This window comes from Muntiacus reevesi, chromosome 1 (genome assembly GCF_963930625.1).
Source record: "Muntiacus reevesi chromosome 1, mMunRee1.1, whole genome shotgun sequence".
Classification (NCBI taxonomy): Eukaryota; Metazoa; Chordata; class Mammalia; order Artiodactyla; family Cervidae; genus Muntiacus; species Muntiacus reevesi.
The window spans coordinates 168,057,683-168,081,367 of record NC_089249.1 but is presented as its reverse complement, the minus strand read 5'-3'; the positions used below and the strand labels follow the sequence as shown (position 1 = coordinate 168,081,367).

General features: G+C 39.7%; 1 protein-coding gene across 4 annotated transcripts in view; it reads left to right on the top strand.

Annotated features, from left to right (window-relative positions):
* Window positions 1–729: 729 nt before the first annotated feature.
* THRAP3 (thyroid hormone receptor associated protein 3) overlaps window positions 730–23,685 on the top strand; it is a 70,669-nt gene continuing 47,713 nt past the window's right edge. For 2 of the 4 annotated variants that reach the window (XM_065916381.1, XM_065916343.1), the window contains exons 1-2: window positions 758–854; window positions 5,042–5,156. The gene's annotated coding sequence lies outside the window, so the exon portion shown is untranslated. Of the gene's footprint in view, window positions 855–5,041; window positions 5,157–15,380; window positions 15,499–23,685 lie in introns of those variants that run through there. The other 2 variants (XM_065916352.1, XM_065916362.1) reach the window with 2 other exon arrangements.

Genomic DNA, 23,685 nt, shown 5'->3' with positions numbered 1-23,685 from the left:
ATTTCAAAGTTACACGGGAAATTTCTGGTCCAATAGGTGAGGGCATCCACTTTAACAGGCTTTACAGGACCTCACTCTGTAAAACATCTTTTTGTGCTGCCATTGTCGTGGGAATCGAGGCCAACGGGGGCGGAAACGAGGCTGGAGAGCACTTTGCCACCGGGCTTCTGGGTCTTCACAGGAACACACTATCACAACAAAAAACAAATTCATTTTTAGTCTCGCTTTCAGGGCACTAGACGCTTTCACGTGCCTGACTTTGTCGCAACCTCGCAACAACTTTGTGAGGTAGAAATTACTAGTCTCATTTCACAGGGGAGGAAACTGAGGCTCTGAGAAGACAAATTTGCTCAAGGTCACGAAGCGAGAAGTGGTACGGCGGAGGACGGAAGCCTGACGAGCAGATTCCCAGCTCAGAGACTTTTCGACGACTAAGGCAGGCCGGGAGTGGGTGGGGCTCAGGCCCTCGCTCCAGGCTGGTTCCAAAATGGTGGGGGCCTTGGCGTCAGCAACGCCCCCGCCCCTTCCGTCCACCTCCCTCCTTCTTCCTCAGGCCACCCAGGCGGGGGGAGGGGATGGATCGGAGAAGCTCACGTGACTGCCGACAAGCTGGCGCGTGACGCAAAGCGGCGGGCCCGGTGTTCGCCTTGCCTTATGGGAAACGTAGTTCTATAGACTGTCAAGTTGGCTAGGAAGGCGGAAGCTAGGACTACATTTCCCTGGAGGCTGCGGGGCGACGCCGAGGCTGCCGCCGTCTGAGAGCGGGGACGCGGGGCGCGCTGTCGGGCGGGGGCGAGATTCGGGCCGGTTGTGCCGTTGCGAGGCTGCAGCTGCGATCGCTGCGGTGGGCCCAGGTGAGTGAGGGACCCTGATGGGAATTAGGGCCGCTCAATTGACTCCAGCCGTTTCGTCTTTTTTCTTTTCTGCGTGGCCCCTGGCTCAGGGTCTCCAGCAGGCCTGGCGCGGAGTCGCTCCCCCGCGCCTGCCCCCCGGCCTCTTCAGAGAGGGCCCCGCTCGCTCCGGCTCCTCCCCCTCCCCGCCCTTCAGGGCTTCCCCTCGCTCCGGCCTAGCTCCCGAAGCTGAGGGCCGCCTTTTCTCCGGAGCAGTTCCTAGCTCTCTTTTTCTTTCTTGTAAGAAAGCCTCCCTTTTCTCCATCTCCCTGCTTAATCACTCACCCCTTTAGGGGTGAACCTTACTATTTGGATTTTTTCCCGGAACTCTTGAGTGCCCCCCCCCCCCCCCCATTTCCATTGGCCTGGATCTGCCTTCTCTTAGGGCGCATGTGGCTGGTACTCAGTACCTCTTCCGTTCTCTTCGGCCTGGTGGCCGGAGGAGGCATAGTCCACATTTATCAGTCACGGGAACATTTATGCGTCCACTTTAATTTCTCTTGGTTTGGAGGTGAGGTCGACCTGCGTTCCTGTGGTAATTGACGTGTGTTCGCTTAAATAAGGTAATTTCCCTCGCCTCCCTTAGCTCCCAAGCGACTTTTATTAGCCCTTCTCTTTGCCTTTTGAAGTCTGAGGGATGAAGTATCGCAGCAGAAACTGGGGAGTAGCACTAGTGCCCAGAAGTTGGAAGCCATCCGTGTTAGTTGAGTGTTTACCAGGAGGTTGTTAATTGGATTGAGGGAAAAGCCGGAGAGAGACGATGAAGCTTCTGGTGGCAGGATAACAGAAGGAACCTGGAGCCAGCTGCCTGGGTTCAAATTTTGGCTCTGCTAGCTTTTGGTTTCGGGTCGAGTGGCTTCACTTTCAGGTGCCTCAGTTTCCTTAATCTGCAAAATAGCAAAGAGTAACACTGGTCACTTTATAGGGTTACTGTGAAGATGAAGTGAGGTAAAATGAAAACCGCTTAGCTTATTACCTACTGAGTATTAAGTACTATTATCATTATCATCTCTTTTAGGATTTATAGCGTGGAGGCCCAGAGTGGCGAGACATGTCATTTTGTTTTTCGCTTTCAGGTGGCGCTCCACTTTCTCATTAGTGGCTCTACCGTCTGTTGTAGCCTGTCCTGTTATCTAGACAGCCTGTATCATTATGTAGAAGCCTGCTAAAGAGCCAGAGCTGGCTGCTACCATGAACAACCTGTGGAACAAATTGGGTTTAGTTTGTTCTCTGCTGGGAAGTTTGTGAAGCAGTGTACGCAGTTTAGCAATATAAAAAAACATTTTTTCTCCCCCTGCAGCCATTTAGGCTTGACTGTATTTTGTAGAAGAGGTGAAGTTTCTGTAAGGAACTGTTTTAACTGAAAGACTTTGTATTCAGTACAGTTCCATCTTTTTGTGTTTTAAATCTAGCACCAGTGAAAGATATCTGGTTTTGGAGACTGATGGTTTTAGTCTGCATACTAAGTACAGTCCAGTTTTAGCGGTGGTGGTGGTGGTAGTCATGTTAGCAGCAGTAGTTGTCTAGCATATTTCTTTACTAGTATAGGTAGTCCAGACACTTTTTGAATTTGGCATAGCCAGTGAAATTATGGATTACAGAGCGTCCTGTATTGTAATTGAAAAATTGAAGGGAGGAAGCTTGGAGTATTTCTGAGATTAGCACCGAGATGAGATGGGATGAGGCTGACTGAGCGCATAAGACCTAAGATTCTTTCATTTTTGTAGAATAGTTAAACTTAACCACTAAGAATCTTGAGGTGTTACCCTGTTTCTCTCGGGCCAAATGACAACCTAGATTGAAGGAGTGTGGTTAATCTTGTTTTTTCTGGTGGGAGGGAGGTTCAAAAGGGAGGGGATATACACATACCTATGGCTGATTCATGTAGATGTGTTGCACAAACCATCAGTGTTGTAATTATTTTCCAATTAAAAATAAATTAAAAAATATACTGTGCTCTCAAAGATTAGATTTTGGTGGATTGCTTCACACCTTTATTTTGTAAACATCTAAGACTGATTCAGTATTTGACACAATAAATAGTGCTTGAGAACCTACCATCCACCGGCCCCTCTGCTAGGCTCTGGGAGTACAAGGGGATGTGAGGCAGAAGGGGTCTTGCATTTTGGGAACCTACAAGGTAGTGGGGGAAATCAAAACAGGTGAGCAAATAAGTTACAAATTGAGAAAAATGATGTGGAGGAACCATGAAGGGAAATCGATAGACACTAAAAAAGAAAGAGACCTAACGGTGGTCAGAGAAATTCTTTTTGGTAAGAGTAGGCGTGTCAAGGCAGGCATTCCAGGTAGAGAGAACAGTAAGTGCCAAAACTAGAAGATGGGAAGAGTTTAGTGCGCTTTCAGAATGGAAAAGAGGCCAATTGTGGCTCTTTTTCAGTAAGGAGAGTGGTTAAAGAAGAGCTGGAGAGCTAAGATTGTTTAGGGAAGCTGTTGAAGTCTTCTGATTTACATTTTAAAATCAGTTTTGCCCGGGGTGTGAAAACTGGATTGTGGGGACCATCAGTTAAGAGGTTATTGTACTGATTTTACCTGGAGGTGATAGTTGACTGAAGTTGAGAGGGGGAGTGGAAAGAGAAAGTATGTTGGTGGGAAGAAGCAAAGGGATTCATTATGTTCTTTTAGTATTCTCTAGAGAAAGACATTCTTAGTCAGTGGTCCATGAACTACAGGGGGCCTCATGGACTTGAAAATTTTTGTGAGGGAGTGCATTTTCTCAAGGGGTGTTACCTTCCATCATTCATTAGAGTCTGGGTTTAAGAACCAGTTCTCTAGAGTCTGTAATGCAGGTTTATAACCCATAAAAAAGTAATTGCTCACAGCTTACCAAGAAAGTTGAGAGTCGTGGGTACCTTTCTAAAAGATTGACTTTCTCCAGGAACTCTTTTTGTTGTTGTTGTTTGTTTCAAATCAGAGTTAAATGCCATGCCATAGAAAAATCAGCTTTTAGTTTCTTTTTGTCTAGGAGTTAATGGGCTGATGCACATACTGAGGAAGCTGAACTTAATGAACTCAGTTTCACAGAAATCCATATTCATTCCTACTATTTTCTTCTGTTGGTTTCCCCCCCAATCTTATTTGTCTTTGGTTGCACTGTGTAGAATGGGTGTGTGTGTGCTAAGTTGCTTTAGTCGTGTCCAGCTCTTTGTGACGCTATGGACTGTAGCCTGTCAGGCTCTGTCCATGGGATTCTCCAGGGAAGAATACCGGAGCAGGTTGCCATGCCCTCCTCCAGGGGATCTTCCTAACCCAGGGATTGAACACGCCTCCTGTGTCTCCGGCATTGCAGGCGAATTCTTACCACTGAGCCCCAGGCAAAGCCCTGCTGCGCAGCCTGTGGAATCTTAATTCCCTAACCAGAGATTGAGCCCATGCTCCCTGTGTTGGGAGCACACTTACTGGACTGCCAGGGAGGTCCCTTTTTCTATGGAGTTTTGTTTACAGTTCCTATTTTAGTGGTAGAAATGGAGCACCTTAGTGTGTGAAGAGTGAGATCATTTTCTTCTTGGTTTCCTTCTAACAGGGATTTCAGATGTATGTTTGTATATTTTGTAGTGTGTTTTTCAGATGATAGTGTGTTATTGGAAACAGGGTGTAAAGTTAGAGCTCTACCACTGAAAGAACCACGTATTTGTTTTTTTATGGCAGAGATTTAAAACTGAAGGCTCATGGACTAAATCCAGTCAGCAGATGTGTTTTGTTTGGCTCATACAGTGTTGTAAATTTGAATTTGTTGTCAACATTAAAAAGCAGGGAGATTTCATGTAAAAATGTAGATTCAGGCTGCTTTGAAAAATCAGATGTGGCAGCCACGGACCCATGTTTCTGCTTGCAGCAGTCCTCTTTTATAGTTCAGGCACCATTAAAAATTTTTTTTTTTTTTTTGGTCTTGGTGCTTTTTCTTGTTTCTTCTTTAAAAAAAAAAAAAAGAAATTTTAGTTAACTTTAGAAGAGGGAGAAGGAACAGTGCTGTGGGAAGGGAGGGCCCAAAATACTAAATTGTTTTGTTTACAAACTGAAGAAACCCAAGGGTTTTTAGAAAGCAAAAGAGGTTGATCTGACCCCTGCCCATGCCTTTTTAGCTGGCACATGTGCAGTGTTCTCATTTTTGTTCTGTCTGATTTGCTTTTTAGCATCTGGAATGCAGTAACTGCACAGCTTGGCTTGTTGCAGAAGACAGAGCCAAGCGAAGAGAAGTTGCTGAATGTCCAATTAGAAGACTTTTGGCACCTGTTTTGAGGCAAAAATGTGTGTGTGTGTTTAATATGTGCATTTATGAAGTCTGTCACTTTGCTTTCAGTAATCTGTGTTTTTTGGAGAGTTAATAACTCAATTTTCTCTTTATTTTAATAAAAAGGGCAGGATACATAAAGGATTGATAGAGGAAGTCATAGAGAGAGTGCTTTGTGAAGCTACACTGGAGATTTCTTCACTGCAGGACTCTGTTATTGTATTAGGGCTTCCCAGAAGATGGTCCCCCTTGTATCTGAAGGATGTAGAGTCTTGACTGAAACCTTTGGCTCCCAGACTATGGGCTATCAGAAAAAACTTCAAAAATGAAAACTCACAAAGTTGGTCAGGTGCCAGAATGGGGTTGTTCAATAAAAGAAAAGAATGGGCAAATTTTTTAATAGAAAAAAATTCTTGTTTCAGATGTAATAAAGTGTGGCTGCATAGCATGCAGGATATGGGACCTTAGTTCCCTGACAGGGATTGAACCCACACTCCCTGCAGTGGAAGTGCAGAGTCTTAACTACTAGACCACTAAGAAAGTCCCTTTTTGGCAGTTTTGATGCCTCTTTGTATGAATGTTCCCCATTGGAAAGTGTTCTGATAGAAGCTTTCCTTGATGACCCTATCAATAATAGTACTCCGCTCATCAAACACTGTCCAACCTTTATCATTACTATGGAACATTATATTGTTTATTTTTCATCTACTGTATCTTCACCTCTTCAGGTAATGAAGCAGGGATTTGTTTGATTCACTGCTGAATCCCCTTGCCAAGACTTTCTCTGTTAAATAGAAGAGGCTTAGTAAATATTGAGAGAGAGGATGAGTTAAAATGGGAATAAATAGATGGCTGGCTGGGAGTCTCTGGAAGTGCTCCCACTATCAAGTTCTAGCTTACTCAGATTATGTTAATATGTATGGCGATAGGTGAGGAGATTGCAAAGGGGCAAAAGGATACTTTGTGGAATGATGAAAATATTCTTTTGTTGAGTTGGGGTGGTGTTTATTTTGTGGTGGTATATTTTGTCAAAACTCACTGAACTGCGCCCTTAAAATGTGTACATCTATATGAGTTGTAAAGTTGATTTATAAAAATTTGTATTCAAAACTCATCGTGAAAAGGCTGTTCTGTAAAACTGAATTAACTATCAGTAAGTTGTGATAAGGAGAAGGCAATGGCACCCCACTCCAGTACTCTTGCCTGGAAGATCCCGTGGATGGAGGAGCCTGGGAGGCTGCAGTCCATGGGGTCGCGAAAGAGGCGGACACGACTGAGCGACTTCACTTTCACTTTTCACTTTCATGCACTGGAGAAGGAAATGGCACCCCACTCCAGTGTTCTTGCCTGGAGAATCCCAGGGACGGGGGAGCCTGGTGGGCTCCCGTCTGTGGGGTCGCACAGAGTCGTACATGACTGAAGCGACGCAGCAGCAGCAGGTTGTGATAATGATTATTTTCCTTGAATTTTTGGTAAAGTTAGCCAAGTATAGGTTGGATGGGAGGTACCTCAGGTGTTATGAGAGAAGGAGGCTGAGCTGACCATGCTCTGAATAGCCCACCCCCATTTTAGTCAGAGGTGCTGAGTTGATATTTTGTACTTTGGGATTCTGCTTACTAGTTCTCTGTTAAAAAGAAAATCCATCAAGTTCCCTGAAGCTCTCTTACCCCTACTCCAGGGTTTAGTTAAGCAAGGTGCAGCCTGCAAACCTTTAGTGGGGCAGGTAGTCATCTTCAGTTTTGTTTTCTCTGCTTACAGATAGGTTCTTGTTGATAAAAATCAACATTGCAGAAATGTGTAATGTAGAAAGAGAAAGTTTACTTCAGTGCCATTTATTTAGGCTAGTGGTTACAGTTTCCATATATTTCTGAATAGTTAAGGTAAGCATAAGGGATGTGGAGGAGGTAGAGATAAATGTCTTTGGTTTATTATGAAAGCTTATGCTTAAAGCCTTACTTCAGATGGACTTAAATTGCAAATGTATTGTTTGTGGTATTCCTCTTGTTTTCCTGGGAAATTGGAAGGTGATAGGTTGATTCTCTGGTTGATGGTGAATGCTTTTATCTTTGTTCACAATGTAGAACTTAGCCTACCTCTTCTCTTCCTTTATTTCTGTATCGGCATCATTTGTCACGTGACCTTTTTTGTCTGTCTTGTCACATTTGGGCTTATTTATCACATTTGACCTTTTACCTTTAGCAAGCATGATTTGTTTCATCATTCAACCAGCGGGGGGATTCTAGTGGACTTGAATGTACTGTCATGTGGAATGGCAGTAGAGAATGAGGAAGCAAATGTATTTGATTGTTGGCTTATTCTCTTTTTTGCTGTGGAGGCGGTTTAGTATTGGAGGATACATACAGGATGAAAGTAGTTTGGTAAGGAATATTTTCTATTCCACTTACAGCAGAATATTTTCGGCTGCAATGTTCATTGAATAGGGCATGCTCATGGAGGTAGGTGATCTCTGGTACCTAGCTGCCTTAGTTTTATCAGATGCATGTATGATAAATGGAAGTCCTTGATTCTTATTAGAAGTTTCTTTTGTGGTTGTTTATTTATTAAACTGGGACTGGGGCAAGTTGCTTAACCCCTCAGTATCTGTTCAGTTTCAAATGAAAATGGAAATCTCTTATTTACCTCCAACAAGGGTTATTGTGATTGCTAGATGGTTAGCCCAGTGCCAGAGCATATAGGAGGGATTCAATAAATTAACTTCATTATATATAGAAGGTGGATTTCTTGTTAGCTGTTTGGAAAAAACTTAAACTTGAAAGAATAGTGAGAAACACCCAGAGCCCTCAACTGATAGCATATGGTAAGTGCTGAGTATATGATGAAGTTAGTATTTGAAGAGTGTGAGGGAGGGATAACTTATTCAATAAAAATTTCTGGAACAATTGGCTAACCATTTTGAAAATTACATTATTTTGACAGAATTAATCACATGAAAATAAGAGGTACAGATTAAATAAATCAACAAGGAGATACCATTTTTTCCCTCAGGTTTCTGTCTTGATAAACAATATGACAATTATTGTTGGTGAGGATGTGGGGAAATGGACATTTCTGAAGTATTGCTGGTAGCAATGTAAGTTGCTGTATAGCTTTTCAGGAGAACAGCAGAATGTATCTGTACTTTTAGGAATATATCTTAAGGAAATAATTGAACACATCCTTAAAGATGAGGATAATCATTGCAGTATTATTTATGTTAAGTGAAAAATTAAAAGCAACCTAAACAAAACACCAGGAAACTGCTTATATTCTAGTATGTTTATACAGTGGAATGCTAGGTAGAACGAGATGTGGATTGGAGAACCATATTTGTTAACATAATACCGTGTGTCGAAAAATGCCCAGAACTGATACTTTTGTTCTGTTCGAAAACTTTTCCTCCTTAGTCAGTGTTTGTTTTTAAGTATGTACTGAGCTTTAGAATTCTTTTGGAAAAAAGTGATTTGTGTTCTATATGTGCTCAGTCCATTTCGGTAGCCAGTAGCCATGTGTGACTAGCTAACTTTGAGTTAATTAAATAGTTTTTATAGTAGCCGTATTTCAGGTAGTCAATAGCAGCAGTGTGACTGGTGGCTGCCTTTTTTTTTTGGTGGCTGCCTTTTTGAGTAGCATAGACATGAATATTTTCCTCATCTCAGAAAGTTCTGTTGGAGAGCCTTGATTTAGTTTGTCTTTTCATGTTTTTGTCAGCATTACTTCTGCATAAGATGGGGCCTCAGAGTAGTTGCAGTTGTTTCCCTTTAAATTTTGCAGAGAGTTTTGGGCTTTGGCTGTCTTTTATGTATCACCAATTTCATAATACTTAAACATTCTTTACTTTTTAGCCCACATGGATTTGTTTAGAAATGGAGAGAGAATGCTATCTTTTATACCTATTAAAGTTTCTGTTCTTCACTTAAAAAAAAGGAAATAGTGATTTGTCTGTGCCAGGTGTTAGTTGCGGCATGCGGGATCTTCGCTCTTCATTGTGGCATGCAGGATCTTTTAGTTTTGGCATGTGGCATCTAGTTCTCTGACCAGGGATGGAACCCCAGCCCCCTGCATTGGGAGCCTGGAGTTTTCGTCTTAGCCACTGGACCACTAGGGAAGTCCCTGTTCTTCACTTTAAAAACAAGGAATCAGCAACTGGAATTGAGATTGATGTTTTTTTTTTTAACTTTTTAAATCTTTTTTGTTTTTTTAGCTTTATTTATTTGGGTCTTAGTTGCATCATGCAGGATCTTTTGTTGAGGTGCATAGACTCTAGTTGTGGCTGGTGGGCTTAGTTGGATTTATTTTTGTCAAATTGATACTGTGACCATATAGTTTACCTTTTTGAACCAGGATGCTGTTGAGAGAGGGGATGCTATTAATACACTGCAACAGCAAGTGTAAACTGACTGTCGTAAGCAAACCTGGATATAAGGTCAGCCTAAATATTAAGAACTTTCATATGTGGAGTTTTTTTTCAAACTAAATGGTTTTTTAAACACTTTACATGTATTATCTCATTTAACCCTCTACTTTACAAGGTAAGTGAAGGGTTTCTTGTTTTTTAGATGACAAAGTTGAGTCATAAGAGATTAATTTAGGGGGAGAGAAGATTTGAACCTAGGTCTGACTCGAAACTTCTACTCTTGGCAGCTGCTGTATTGCTCAGAGTAAAGGTCCAAGGAGAAGATTCTGCAGTAAATTAGGAGAGTCCTCACTCAGACAGTAAAATGTCTGCCTGCAGTGCCGGAGACTGGGGTTCAGTCCCTTGGGTCTGGAAGATCCCCTGGAGAAGGAAATGGCATCCCACTCCAGTATTCTTGCCTGGAAAATTCTATAGAAGGAGGAACCTGAACTACAATCTGTGGGATCACAAAAAAGTCAGACATGACTGAGAGACTTTCACTTTCACTCCACAAAAGAAAACATCCATTTTGTTTTTTTCCGGCTTATTAGATCTAGAGTTTATTTTCAAGAATAAATGGACATGAATCCACAAGCCAACACAGGCTTTTTCATTTGCCTTGTTGCAAATAAAATGACAGAAAATGTATTTCAGAATAGATAATATTTGCCTGGCTTTTTAAAAACAATTTTCTTTCTGTTTTGGCCTTGCCTTGTGACTTGTGGAATTTTAGTTCCCCAACCAGGTATTGAACCTGGGCCCCTAATCATTGGGCTGCCAAGGAATTAACTTTGCTTAGCATTTTGTATCTTTCCATCTTTAAAATGAAAATACGCCTTCCTTCCTACCTTCTTTCAAGGGAATTTCAGTATATATATTTTGACATTAATATAAAGAATACATGAAAAATTGCATAATTCATTATCTTATGCAACTTAGCATAGTCACATACCATCATTTCTTTTATTGCTAAATGGTTATTAAATGGTTTGGATATGTAAAAGTGATGAAAATTCGGTCTCATGTAAGTTTAGGCACAAATGGAATTAGGTTAGTGCTGTTTCGACAGTTGAGTGGACAGTGTTAACTAAGCGCTAAAAATTCTCAAATGTAATTGTTTTAAATGCCATTTGAGTTTAGCCATTGTAGTGAACCATCTCTTCAACAGATTGTTAAACTCTTGGTTCAGAAGCAGTGGATCCAAAATGTATTAAAAGAATGACATAAAGTGTTATTTAACCATTGCAAGTGCTTTGTCATATCATTTATGATCTTTTAAACATACTTTTGAAATACCGTCTCTTTGAGAGAAGGCAGGTTTTGATTTTTTAACAGAAATGATTTATCTGCCCGTGTCGGGTCTAGTTGCCTGTGGTGTCTCCATTGTGTGCTGGGCCTCTGTTGTGGTGCACACGTTCAGTCGTTCTGGCTCAGGGCTTTAGTTGCATCACAGCCTGTGGGCTCTTAATTCCCTGACCAGGGACTGAACCTGCGTTCCCTGCATCAGACCACCGGGGAAGTTCTGAGAGAAGGCAGCTTAATGAAAAAAGTACTAACATGGTTAGCTCAAAGAGTGGCTTCCAGATGAAATCTAATAACCTGCTCTGACCATTACTTTTCATACATGAGCTATGAATGTGAGTGAAAGATTAATTTTGAGGTTGTCGACTAAGGCATTGCTGTGGTTTTTAGGAGATTAAGATTTTATGTGCTGGTCAAAAGTATACGTTAGCTGTAACTTGTATTACATATATTTTATATATGTATACACATATGTACATATGTGTGTGTATATATTACATAATATATATATGTAATATACAGTATTAGAGTAATGTGTTATTCCATCTGGAATTTTGACCTTGCTCTTCTCACTTGATCTTATCATGATAACTAACCTAGAACTTCGAAGCTTCAAACAAGAAGTAGGAGGTGCTTTCTAAGGAGATCTTTGGTTTCCTTGTTCTGTATTAAATATCACTTGCAAGGCTGTAGGGATATGGGGTTTGTTTTTGGTGTTCATCTTCCTGCCAGTACTCCTTTGTGTGTAGGAAAACATTGTTCAAATAAAATTTTATGTCCTGGATACACCTTTTGGATGCATTATGTGTATAAAACTCAGCTTTACATATAGTAACTCTTGAATAATCTAGTTTCCTAGAAACTAGGAAATATTCACAACTTTTTCTTGAGTATGTTTCTTTTCTTTCTTCTTTTTGGGGGGGGCTGAGCTGCATGCGGGATCTTAGTTCTGCAACCAGGGATCGAACCCATGCCCCTTGCGTTAGGAATCTTAATCACTAAGAATCTTAGCCACCAGGCTGCCAGGGAAGTCTCTTGACTGTGTATTTCTTGATACAAGTTATATAGCATTTAGTGTGATTTTTTTTTTTTTTTTCCTTCTCCCTGAGTAGTCAGCACGTGAAATGGACCTAATGTGGGATTAAACAAAATCCTACGGATTTAGCCTGATCTCTGTTTTGCATTGGACAGATACTTGTGTATCAGCTTAGTTTTTTTGAAGGTGATTCTGGAAATGGAAATATCTTTAAGGATTTAATTTGTTGTTGTTGGTGGTTATGTAAGCATGTTACTGGGGGAAAAGGAAAGAGCCTTAATGAAGTGTAGAATGTTGATTTATTGAAGCAATTTGGGAAAGTAAAGTTCTCATTGTTGAGCCTATCTGCTGTTTTTTGTTCCTGTCCAGCTTTGTTTTTATTTTTCAAACCACCTTTTTAGAATACAGCATACTCTGTGACTTGCATACATTAATTCATTTAATCCTTTGATTTTATTAGATCAGTGCATCTGTTTTTTAGATGAGAATCAGTACCGTGTTCAAACCTTCACAATAGTGGAGTCAGGGTTCTAATCCATGTTGGTCACATGTTTGTAAAATTCTTACTCTTAACTGCTCTGCTTATATTCATTGTACGCTTTTTTTTTTTTGAGGGTTTTTTTTTTTCATTTATTTTTATTAGTTGGAAGCTAATTACTTTACAGTATTGTAGTGGTTTTTGCCATACATTGACATGAATCAGCCATGGATTTACATGTGTTCCCCATCCCGATCCCCCCTCCCACCTCCCTCTCCATCCCATCCCTCTGGGTCTTCCCAGTGCACCAGCCCTGAGCACCCGTCTCGTGCATCCAACCTGGGCTGGTGATCTGTTTCACCCTTGATAGTATACTTGTTTCAATGCTGTTCTCTCTGAACATCACTTTTTTTTTTTTTTTAAAGAAAGGATTATTTTATTCATTTTTGATAGCACACGTGACTTGCAGGGTCTTGGGGATCAAACCTGGAACCTCTGCAGTGGAAGCTTGGTGTCCTGACTCCGGGACTGCCAGGGAGTTACCCTAATGTGTACTTTCATGTTCTCTCTTTGATTTAACCTTCAGAGCATTGCGTTATAAGTCCTATTTCAGTCTTCTAAAGTTGTTTGCAAAAATCTAGATGTGTGTAGCTAAGAAGCTTGTGGGGGTATGTGCGAATGCTTGTACTTTGCTGTCACTATTTTAGAGAGTTATAGCAGTCTTCTTTTTCCTATGGAGAGGGACTGAGAAAGAAAGTCTGAAGTTAGCACTACAGTGTTCAATTATGCTTGTAAAGTATGCATTCTGAAGACATGCAAAAAGTACAAGGAATAATACAACTGGTACCTGTGTATTTAAGAGATCAGTTTAATAAATAAAGCTTTACCACCATAGTTGAGTCCTCTAGGATTGTTCTCTTCTCCTTCAGTCTCTCTTCTGACTTGGTATTTATGACATCTATGCATTTTTCTAGATTTCTGTTAAAAATATGTGCTTTCCTAAACAAAATGTAGTATTGCTTTTTTCTGTTTTTTAAATGTCATGTAAATTGTTTAATACCAGTTTATTCTTGTAACTTTTCTGTTTAGTCTTATGTTTGTGGGATTCATTCATGGCATGTGTGTTCTTTACTACTGTATTAGTATGCATTGTATGAATGTGCCACTTTTTACTTACCTGTTTTCTTGTTTATACTCAGTGCTTCCAGGAATATTCTTGTATGTATTTTCTGTTTACTTGGGAAAATTTCTCTAGGGTTTACATCTAAACTGAAATTGCTGGTTCATGGGTTGTGTACATCTTCACATTATTCTCCAAAGGGATTATACCAGTTTATACTTTCAATGTATGTATTTCTGTTGTTACACATCTTAATGCCACGTGAAATTGTTAAACTTTAAGGTTTTTTGCCATTCTTGTGGCTATGAAATATTTTACTTCTAAGTTGTATTCATCTGATTAGTAGAGAAAATGATTGTCTTCTTATAAGTATATTAGCCGATAGGTTTCTTTTTTAATTGTTCATTCTCTCATACCACTATTTTTAGCATTTATCATCATCTGGCATACAGTATATAGTTACTTGAGTGTATGTTTTACCCCACCAACCACAAGGTGAGAGGCTGTCTCCTTTTTTCAGTGTTGTATCTCTAGTGCCAAGCACAGTGCTGGCATATAGTAGGTGTTCAATAAATACTTACTAAATTAATCTTTATTTTTTTACTTAAACAATTGAGTTTTTGCCTTTTTAAAAAATTGATTTGTAGAAATTATTTAGAGTCTGGATTTTAATTTTTTGTTTATATGTATTGCAAATATACTCTCCTAGTATGTAGTTTTGTTTTGATTTCTTAAAGCATATAGACATGTTTATCAATCTTTACCTTTATGGTTTATACTTAAAATATCTTGTTTCAAATCCTCTACCTTGAATTCATACAAATATTTTCTTACATTTTTCTTTTAAAAGTTTAGAGTTTTTCACATTTCACATTTATTTATATATATATATTTTGTCCACTTGGTGCTTATTTTTGTAAGTGATATAGGGATCTAATTTTATTTTTTTCCTTATGATTGGTTTTAATTTTCATTAATACTCTGAATCTCAAGTCCTGACTTGTTCATGGGCTCTGTATAATGGCCTTTATACTTTGTGTAGTGGTCTTAATAGCTTTTTGCCAGGCTTAAAACTTTCTTAACTTGATGCATGAGAAATTGAAAAAATACCAATGTAATCTAAAACCAGATTTCCAGGGAATAGAAAGCAGGATTGTTAAGTCAGGAATGGCATTACTCAAACAGCCGAATTAAATCTTTTGGAGGGAACACTCAATTTATCACTTTGACAGGTGACATAGTTCTCTTAGTAGGATTCATGGTTATAGTAATCTATTTTCCTGGTTAAACTTAGGAATATAGAGCTAGTTCTGGTGAACACTTATAAGTGTTCTGGAAATAAGATGCATTTTGTGAGAAACTGTTTAGGAGTGGCTTGGTGGCCTTGGGGTTTGGCATTTTGTGGGAAGAAGAGGCTTACTATCCCTACAGGTGTTTGTAAATTGATGTTGGGTTAACACCAGCAAATTTGCAAAACTTTTATAAAGTTAGCAGAACCAGAATATATATGGGCATCTCGGGTAGATTTCCAGAATTGCTGATAAGATTACTTCTGAGTTTGCTCGAAAAGAAGTTTAATTTGGCAGTACTCTGTGAAGTAGTTTTGACCTTTGTGTCAAATCTGGTAGCTTCTTCTGGTTTGTAATTTAAAACAGAATAATAAGAAAGAAATAAAATATCTGAGGGTGAATTTACTTAGTAGGTTCTCCAGCGAGACATGATCAGACCTGAATTTAATGCTAGAATAATGTCACAGATATTTGCAACAGATTATTTAGGCATCAGATTCAGTCTCTGGTTGCTTGTTTACAGATGAGAGGAAATGTGGTCCATCTAGAAGTTGGTTATCCTGGTCAGTTGTGTGCTCAGTCATGTGTGATTTTTTTGCAGCCCCATGGACTGTAGCCTGCCGAGTTCCTCTGCCCGTGGAATTTTCTAGATAAGAATACTGCAGTGGGTTGCTGTCTGCTACTACAGGGGATCTTCCCGACTCAGGGATTGAACCTGCAGCTTTTGTGTCTCCTGCACTGGCAAGTGGATTCTTTACCACCCACACACCATCCTGGTCTGTTGCTCTCTGCCAAATGGGTTGTTAATCAAATGAACTATTTTGGATAAATTGTTTTAGTAGAACTAAGCAGTTGTGGAAGATACACTCTGAATGTACCATCCACTTATCCAACTCTAAAATTAAGAGTTTTGGGGGAATTCCTTGGAGGTCCAGTGGTTAGGACTCGGTGCTTTCATTGCTGTGGCCCAGGTTCAATCCCTGGTTGGGGAACTAAGATCTTGAAGCTTCATGGCAGAGTCAAAAAAATTAAAGTTCACTATTTGTTAATTGAGATTTCCTTTCAAATAAACCTTCAGTGGATTAGATTTATTTATTTTTTAAGTTTATTTTTGGCTGTGCTGGGCCTTCGTTTCTGCTTGGGAGTCTTCTGTAGTTGCGACGAGTAGGGGCTACTCATAGCAGTGGCTTCTCTTGTGGAGCACAGCCTCTAGGGTGTGGGGGCTCAGTAGTTGTGGCACACGGGCTTAGTCACCCTGCAGCATGTGGAATCTGCCTGGACCAGGCCTGTGTCCCCTGCATTGGCAAGCAAATTCTTAACCATTGGACCACCAGGGAAGTCCAGATTTATTCTTACTTAGCATCCCTCATAGCTTCTAGTAGAGTATGTTTTAGCCAAATAATAAGGTTATTTAGGAAAGACTGCTTTCGTAAAACACATTGAAATTTTTTTTACCCCCCTCCTCTGCCCCAGATAATAAGTAAAGTAAGTTAGTTGCTCAGTTTCCGACTCTTTGCGACCTCATGGACTGTAGCCCTGCTGGACTCCTCTGTCTGTGGAATTCTCCAGGCAAGAATATTGGAGTGGGTAGCCATGCCCTTCTCCAGGGGATCTCCCTGACACAGGGATTGAATCCAGGTCGCTTAGGTTGCAGACAAATTCTTTACTGTCTGAGCCACCAGGGAAGCTCAGATAATAAGTAACTGGGAAGAAAAATAAGAAATTAGAGCAGACAGGATGAAGTTTATAGTTTAAGGTTCTTTAACGGATTCAGGGTAGCATGATGATGTGGCAAGAACTGGAACACACCAAGAGCCACGGGCCTTTAGCTGTAGAATTAACTCACCTTCATGGGCAGATCTCCCTTTTTCTGGGTTTAATTTCCTTTAAAGACTAGGGTTGTACTAGATAATGATCTCTATGTGTGCTTCCAGTTCTTAATGCTTTGTGACTCTTAAATCTGATATGCTCCTAGGTCAGATTGGAGTGGACCATGGTCTCTTAATCACAGGACTCTCGCTCTTTGATTAAAGCTAGCTATAGACTGCCTCGGGTGCACACCCACTAATTATGTGGTCCGATGATAACGCTCTTTTTATTCTCTTAGACTCAAAGTCACAATTGTTAACTTTTTTTTTTTTTTTAACAAATAAGTGTTCTAGTGATATTTAGAAATAAGTCATAGAAGTTATAAACATAGGTTGGAAGTGTTACCAGCACCAGGGTCTTGGCAGAATAATGGTAACACTGAGCAGAGAGAAGCTGCTCTGTTGCGTTGTAAGTACGTGGAAGGAAGCAAGTGTTTGATTTATCTTTGTGCTTTCCACAGTGCCCAGTGCAGGATATTAACAATTACCTGTTTAAAATTATACATTACTATTATTTATATGAGTTCTTGCTATATTACTATGCACTGTACTATGATTTAGATGTTTTTCTCATTTAATCACTACAGTAGCTTATGAGATAGTGTTGCCCTTATTTTATAGATCAGGAAACTGAGACTTAAAGTCAAAATGCTTTAAACTAGTTTTTACATGACACCAGAGCCTGTGCTCTTTCTTGCCTCAATATGCTGCCTAGCAAAGACAATATCCATTGGGTGCACTCAGTGAGTGTTAACTCAGTGAAGTACTTGTGGAATGTTTTATGTTCATTGTTTTGGATCTTTATATTAGTATTTTAATTTATTTTTAATTTGGTTTGTGCTGCATGGCATTCAGTGTCTTAGTTTCCCAACCAGGGATTGGACCCATGCCATGTGAGTCCTAACCACTGGATCACCAGTGAATTTCTCTGTTAGTATTTTTAGAGGTGGCACAGTGGTAAAGAATCACCTGCCAACGCAGGAGATGCAAAATGACCCAAGATGCCAGTTTGATACCTGGGTTTTTAGAAATATCAGTATTTTTAGAACAGAGTAATAGCCAGTTGTAATAGACCAACTGAGTATCTTACTAGTAGGACATCCTTAAGGCAGGGCAACATGTGGTTGGTTGTTGTGTTCCAAAATAGAAAAATTAAACCTGAGAGGGGGAGTGGAAGTTGAGGATAGGGAGGGTAGCAATTAGGTAGGAGACTTCTTTTCATTATGTACTCTTGTAGAATTTGAAATTTTTACTGTGCGTGTATTACTGAAATGAAAAAACTTGGTAAAAAGAATTGAACGTTTAGTTTGCTTTGGCAAATGATTCTGCACCTTTTTCCCTTTTTAAAAACTGTATTTGCTGCAACATGGATGAACCTTGAAGACACATTAGGTGACATGTTAGATATAAAAGGACAGTGCTATATGATTCCACTTGTATAAGATATCTAGAGTAGGCAACTTTCATAGAGACAGAGTACTGATAGAATGGTGGTGGGGTGTGTTACTTTTTAAGTGGGTACACAGTTTGTGTTTTGCAAGATGAAAAAGTTCTGGAGATGGACACTGGTGGTGGTCACATAACAATATGAATGTTCTGAATGCCACAGGTATGTTTTGTGTTACATGTATTTTACCATAGTAAAAAGCCACATTATATAATATTTATTCATTTATTTGTCATTCAACACTGGGGATACTGAAAGGAATTTAATCAAGTACTTGCCCTCAAGAGTAAAATAATCTAGTAGTAGTACATGATTGGTATTATTATTTTTCAAGGAAATGGAGGCTGAAGTTGTAAGGAAATGGTGAAAGCTTATAAAAAGTTACAATGTGATAAAGAAATTCTGGAAAAGTAGCTGTTATTTTTCCAACAGTCTTATGTGCTGGATAAGCCATAGGATTTAGATGAGATGTTATTATTTTGCCCTGAGGCACTTTTGCATAGCCCGAGAGCAAGGTGGTTTTTAAAAACCACCTGTCTAGGTAGGAACTGTCAGGTACACAGATGGCATGTTGATTACTCTCCGCTCTTGTAAATTGAGAACTTGGGGCCCAGAATACTGGTGTCATTTAGGGGTCATGCTCATTCAGCTTGGAATCAAGTATAGGTTTGGGTTTCTTTCCAGAGTGTTCTGCATCTTTACGAGATTTTGAAGATGTATGTGTCTTATATTCTGAGTCTGCCATAAATCCAAATTTTGAATTATCAGGAGAATGTAATTGTTTAACAACCATGTGACTACCCATACCAGCTAGTTGAAGTCTTGTCTGTTAACTGTCACCTTGATATTGACCTGACTAGTATATTATAATGAGTACTAAAGGTGTGCTAATAAGTACTAGTAACTTTATGCATATTAATTTATTCAATTTTCATAACCCTTTATAGTAGGAGGGCTTCCCTTGTGGCTCAGCTGGTAAAGAATCCGCCTGCAATATGGGAGACCTGGGTTTGATACCTGGGTTGGGAAGATCCCCTGGAGAAGGGAACGGCTACCCACTCAGTATTCTGGCCTGGAGAATTCCATGGACTATAGCCCACGGGGTCGCAAAGAGTCGGACATGACTGAGCGACCTTCACTTCACTTAGAGTAGGAACCAGCTTTACAGATAACAGAGATGGTGAGATTTAATTAAGAAGCTTACCACAGATCTCAAAGTTAGTAGTTGGTTGTGTGAAAATCAGTATCTAGGCAATCTGGTTTTAGAGCATGTGTCTTCTATTATGGGATTCCCTGGTGGGTCAGCGCTACAGAGTCTGCCTGCAGTGCGGGAGACCTGAGTTCAATCCCTGGGTTGGGAAGATGAAGAAGAAAATGGCAACCCACTCTAGTATTCTTGCCTGGAAAATCCCATGGACTGAGGAGCCTGGTGGGCTACAGTCCATAGGGTCGCCAAGTCGGACATGACTGAGCGATTTCACTTTCTTTTCTTTTCTTTTGTTATTGGTTGCTGCTGTTCATTCGTGTCCAGCTCTTTGCCACCCCATCAACTGCAGCACACCAGGCTTCTCTGTCCTCCAGTATTTCCTGGAATTTGCTTAAATTCATGTCCACTGAGTTTGTTGGTTAGTGCTTTGCAAATTGCTCTAGGTTGATTGATTGCTAATTTTATTTATTTATTTATTATTGTACATTGTTAGACATAGTATTTTAAAAAGTGACATATTCTACCATTTGAGACCCTGTGGTTGTGAGAATTACTGTTTATTAAGGGTTTATTCTTATTTAGGCATTTGCACTAAATGACTGTTAGACAATTAGGTAAATTGAATACAGTTTTTATAATACAGTTAGAAGAATGGGATTCTTTTGGGGGGCTAGCACTTCCCTTAATTGGGGTCCAAAGTTAACCCATCAAAATTGGTGGCAAATATTCATCTGTTAATGATGAAACATGTAGTGAGAGTTTACATATGTCATCTTTGACAGTTTCTTTTCACAGAGATAGGTCCTGCCAATTACTAATATCCATGAGTATATGATTTTAATTGAGCATATTTTTTACTTGGAAGGCATTTATAGAATTCTGATAGATTGTTTTCTCGTTATTTGCTTTTTAGCCCCCCATTGCACTGCACATTAATCATTTCCAACTGAAAATTAAATGGAAGCATCTCAGTTGCATTTAGGTGGATTTTGAAATACAAATATTTCCTTTGCACTTGCATTGAAAAAGTATACTGAAATGTAGTTTGAGCTAAGAAAATAGATCTGCTTCAAATTTGTGTGGGAATGAAAATCTTGCTTGTTTTGAGTTTTGCTAGTACAGGAAGTGACGGAGAAGACAATGGCACCCACTCCAGTCCTCTTGCCTGGAAAATCCCATGGACGGAGGACCCTGGTGGGCTGCAGTCCATGGGGTCGCGAAGAGTCGGACACGACCAAGTGACTTCACTTTCACTTTTCACTTTCCTGCATTGGAGAAGGAAATGGCAACCCACTCCAGTGTTCTTGCCTGGAGAATCCCAGGGACATCGGAGCCTTTTGGACTGCCGTCTATGGGTTTACACAGAATTGGACATGACTGAAGCAACTTAGCAGCAGCAGCAGTACAGAAAGTGAAGAAAGTAACATTGCTTGTGATTCAAACAAATATTCAGTATAATTTGCTATAGTATATATTTTCCCTTGAAGTGCTGTTTTGTTAATTTTTAAATTTGTTATTAAGGAATGTTATTAAGTGCAGCAAAAGTTAATTTCAAAAGCCATTAACTATCCATTAATGGTGTTTAAAGGTTATTCTTCGGAAAAATTCACAAAATCAGTTTTGAGCTTAAAAAAAATTGCAATGAATTTTACTGCTGCTAAGCCATTTAACTGCTGTTTGGTAGGGCAAGTCAGACATCACGTTTTTCTGACAAAAATTCATAGAAATGATGATGGTTAAGTCTGCAAAAGTGGACTGAGAGGGAATGAAAGTCACTCTTGTCAATACTGGGTCAGTAGCACATGAGAGATTTTTTTGTTGATTACTTGCTGATGAGTGGTACAGTAAGTAAACCATAAGCTTTAAATACTTTACATTTTCAGAAGCTTTGTAAATATGTTCAGCTCAGCCCTTCCTTCTCCACACATTTTTATAATTAATATTTCTGTACATCTTAGCATATTCAAGTTCAGGCTATATTGAATTAATGTTCTCTCAACTTTTTGGAAAAGATTTTCACCAGAAGTTGTTCCATACAGACTGTTCATAGTGTTTAGTCGCTTCAAACTCATCTGACTTTACTAAACCACTGAGTGGTATCAGTAATATCTCTTGAATCATCAAGAGCCATGAAACACCACTAAGAATCTTTTGGCTTTTTTGAAAATAAATCTTTTATTTTTGAGCAGTTTGATTTACAGACAGCCTGGGAAAATAGAGTATGTTCCCATGTATACCCCATTTAACACCTTTTTTCCTGTTAACACCTGTTGCTCCTGTTAGCACCTACTAACATTAGCGTGGTACATTGGTCACAACTGATGAACCAGTATTGGTATAGTCTTATTAACTGAAGTCCATGCTTGAATTTTCTTAGTTTTTTTCTAATGTACTTTTCCTGTTCCACATTCTCATTTAGGATATACATTAAGTTGTCATGTCTCCTTAGGCTTCTCTTGGCTGTGACAGTTTCTCACACTTTTTTTTCATTTTTGGTGATCTTAACAGCTTTGAGGATTGCTGGTTTGCTTTATTATAGAATGTCCCTCAGTTGGGGTTTGTCTAATGTTTTTCTCATGAGTAGACTAATAAGGATTTTGGGGAGAAAGACCAGAGAGGTAAAGTGCCATGTCATATTAAGGAGTACGTGCTATCAGTGTGATTTCTTGTTAACTTTGATTATCTGATTAGGTTTCTCAAGTATAAATTACTCCCTTTCCTTCCATAGTGTACACGAAAAGAAAATAGCTAGACACACTCACCTCCACTTGAGTGGAGAGTTATATGCCACCTCCTTGAGGGTGACTGAGTATATTAGTATGGACTCATGGGTATTTTTGTTATAATCCAGTACTTAATTTTGTTACAATTTTTCTGATTGTTACTATTGAAAGCTCTTTCAGTTGGACGGGGGGGTGTCCTTTTGACATACCACTTTTATTGTATGTGGTGGTGCTTTTTTGTTATTGTTTAGCACTTCTTTACTTTCTGACTCTGTAAGATACTTCCAAGCTCATACTGTGTATCCCTTCCCCCAACCCTAGATTCAGCTATTTCTCCAAGGAGTCCTGGTTTCTTTTATTGGAGAATGTATTAAAAATCAAGATCTAGGTCTTGGAGGGTAGTTGCTTCTCAGCTGACAATGCAAGAAATATACCTATACTAATACATATATTCCATATACTTATAGAAATATCTGTAAGTATTCGATATTTTTATATATATCAATTTCTATCTATAAACATGATTACTGATACCTCCAACTCTAATCCAGTGCCTCATTGATCATTCTAGTGTTTCCCTCTTTTATGTTTAACCTCGCACTTCCAGCAGTGTGAATCTTGACTGTCACCATCTGCCATGCATTTACTCATTAGTTCCAGTATACGTGTAGTGTAGTAGTTTCAGGATTGTTAACCTGTACCCTTTAACAGCTATGACAAACCTAGACAGCGTATTAAAAAGCAGAGACATTACTTTGCCGACAAAGATCTGTATAGTCAAAGCTATGGTTTTCCCAGTAGTCATGTCTGGATGTGAGAGTTGGACCATAAAGAAAGCTGAGCCCTGAAGAGTTGATGCTTTTGAACTGTGGTGTTGGAAAAGACTCTTGAGAGTCCCTTGGACTGCAAGATCAAACTAAGGTTTGATCAAACTAAGGTCAATCCTAAAGGGAATCAGTTCTGAATATTCGTTGGAAATACTGATGCTGAAGCTGAATCTCCAATATTTTGGCCATCTGATGTGAAGAACTGACTCATCAGTAAAGACCCTGATGCTGGGAAAGATAGAGGGCAGGAGGAGAGGGGGATGACAGAGGATGAGATGGTTGGATGGCATCACTGACTCGATGGAAATGAGTTTGAGCAAGCTCCAGGAGTTGGTGATGGACAGGGAAGCCTGGTGTGCTGCGGTCTATGGGGTCACAAAGAGTCACACATGATTGAGCGACTAAACTGAACTGAACCGTTAAACAGGAGCTTCACAGGTGACGAAGAACCCGCCTGCCAGTGCAGGAGACAGAAGAGACATGGGTTTGATCCTTGGTTTGGGAAGATTCCTTGGAGGAGGGCATGATAACCTACTCCAGTATTCTTGCCTGAAGGATCCCATGAACAGAGGAGCCTGGCGGGCTATGATCCATAGAGTCACAAAGAGTCGGACACAACTGAAGTGACTTAGCATGCACACGTGCACCCTCTAACAACTTTACAACTGGAATAATTTTAACAACTAGAATACAGTGGTTATATGCTGTTTCTTTTGCTTTTTATCTTGTTTCTGTTTTACTTATTTCCATAGTTGCTTAGGTCAGCACCTTTCCCCTCCACCTGCCCTATTTTTTATTTTACTTTTTGCCCTGTTTTTTAATTGACTACTTATATTGCTCCTGTTGTCCTCAGCCC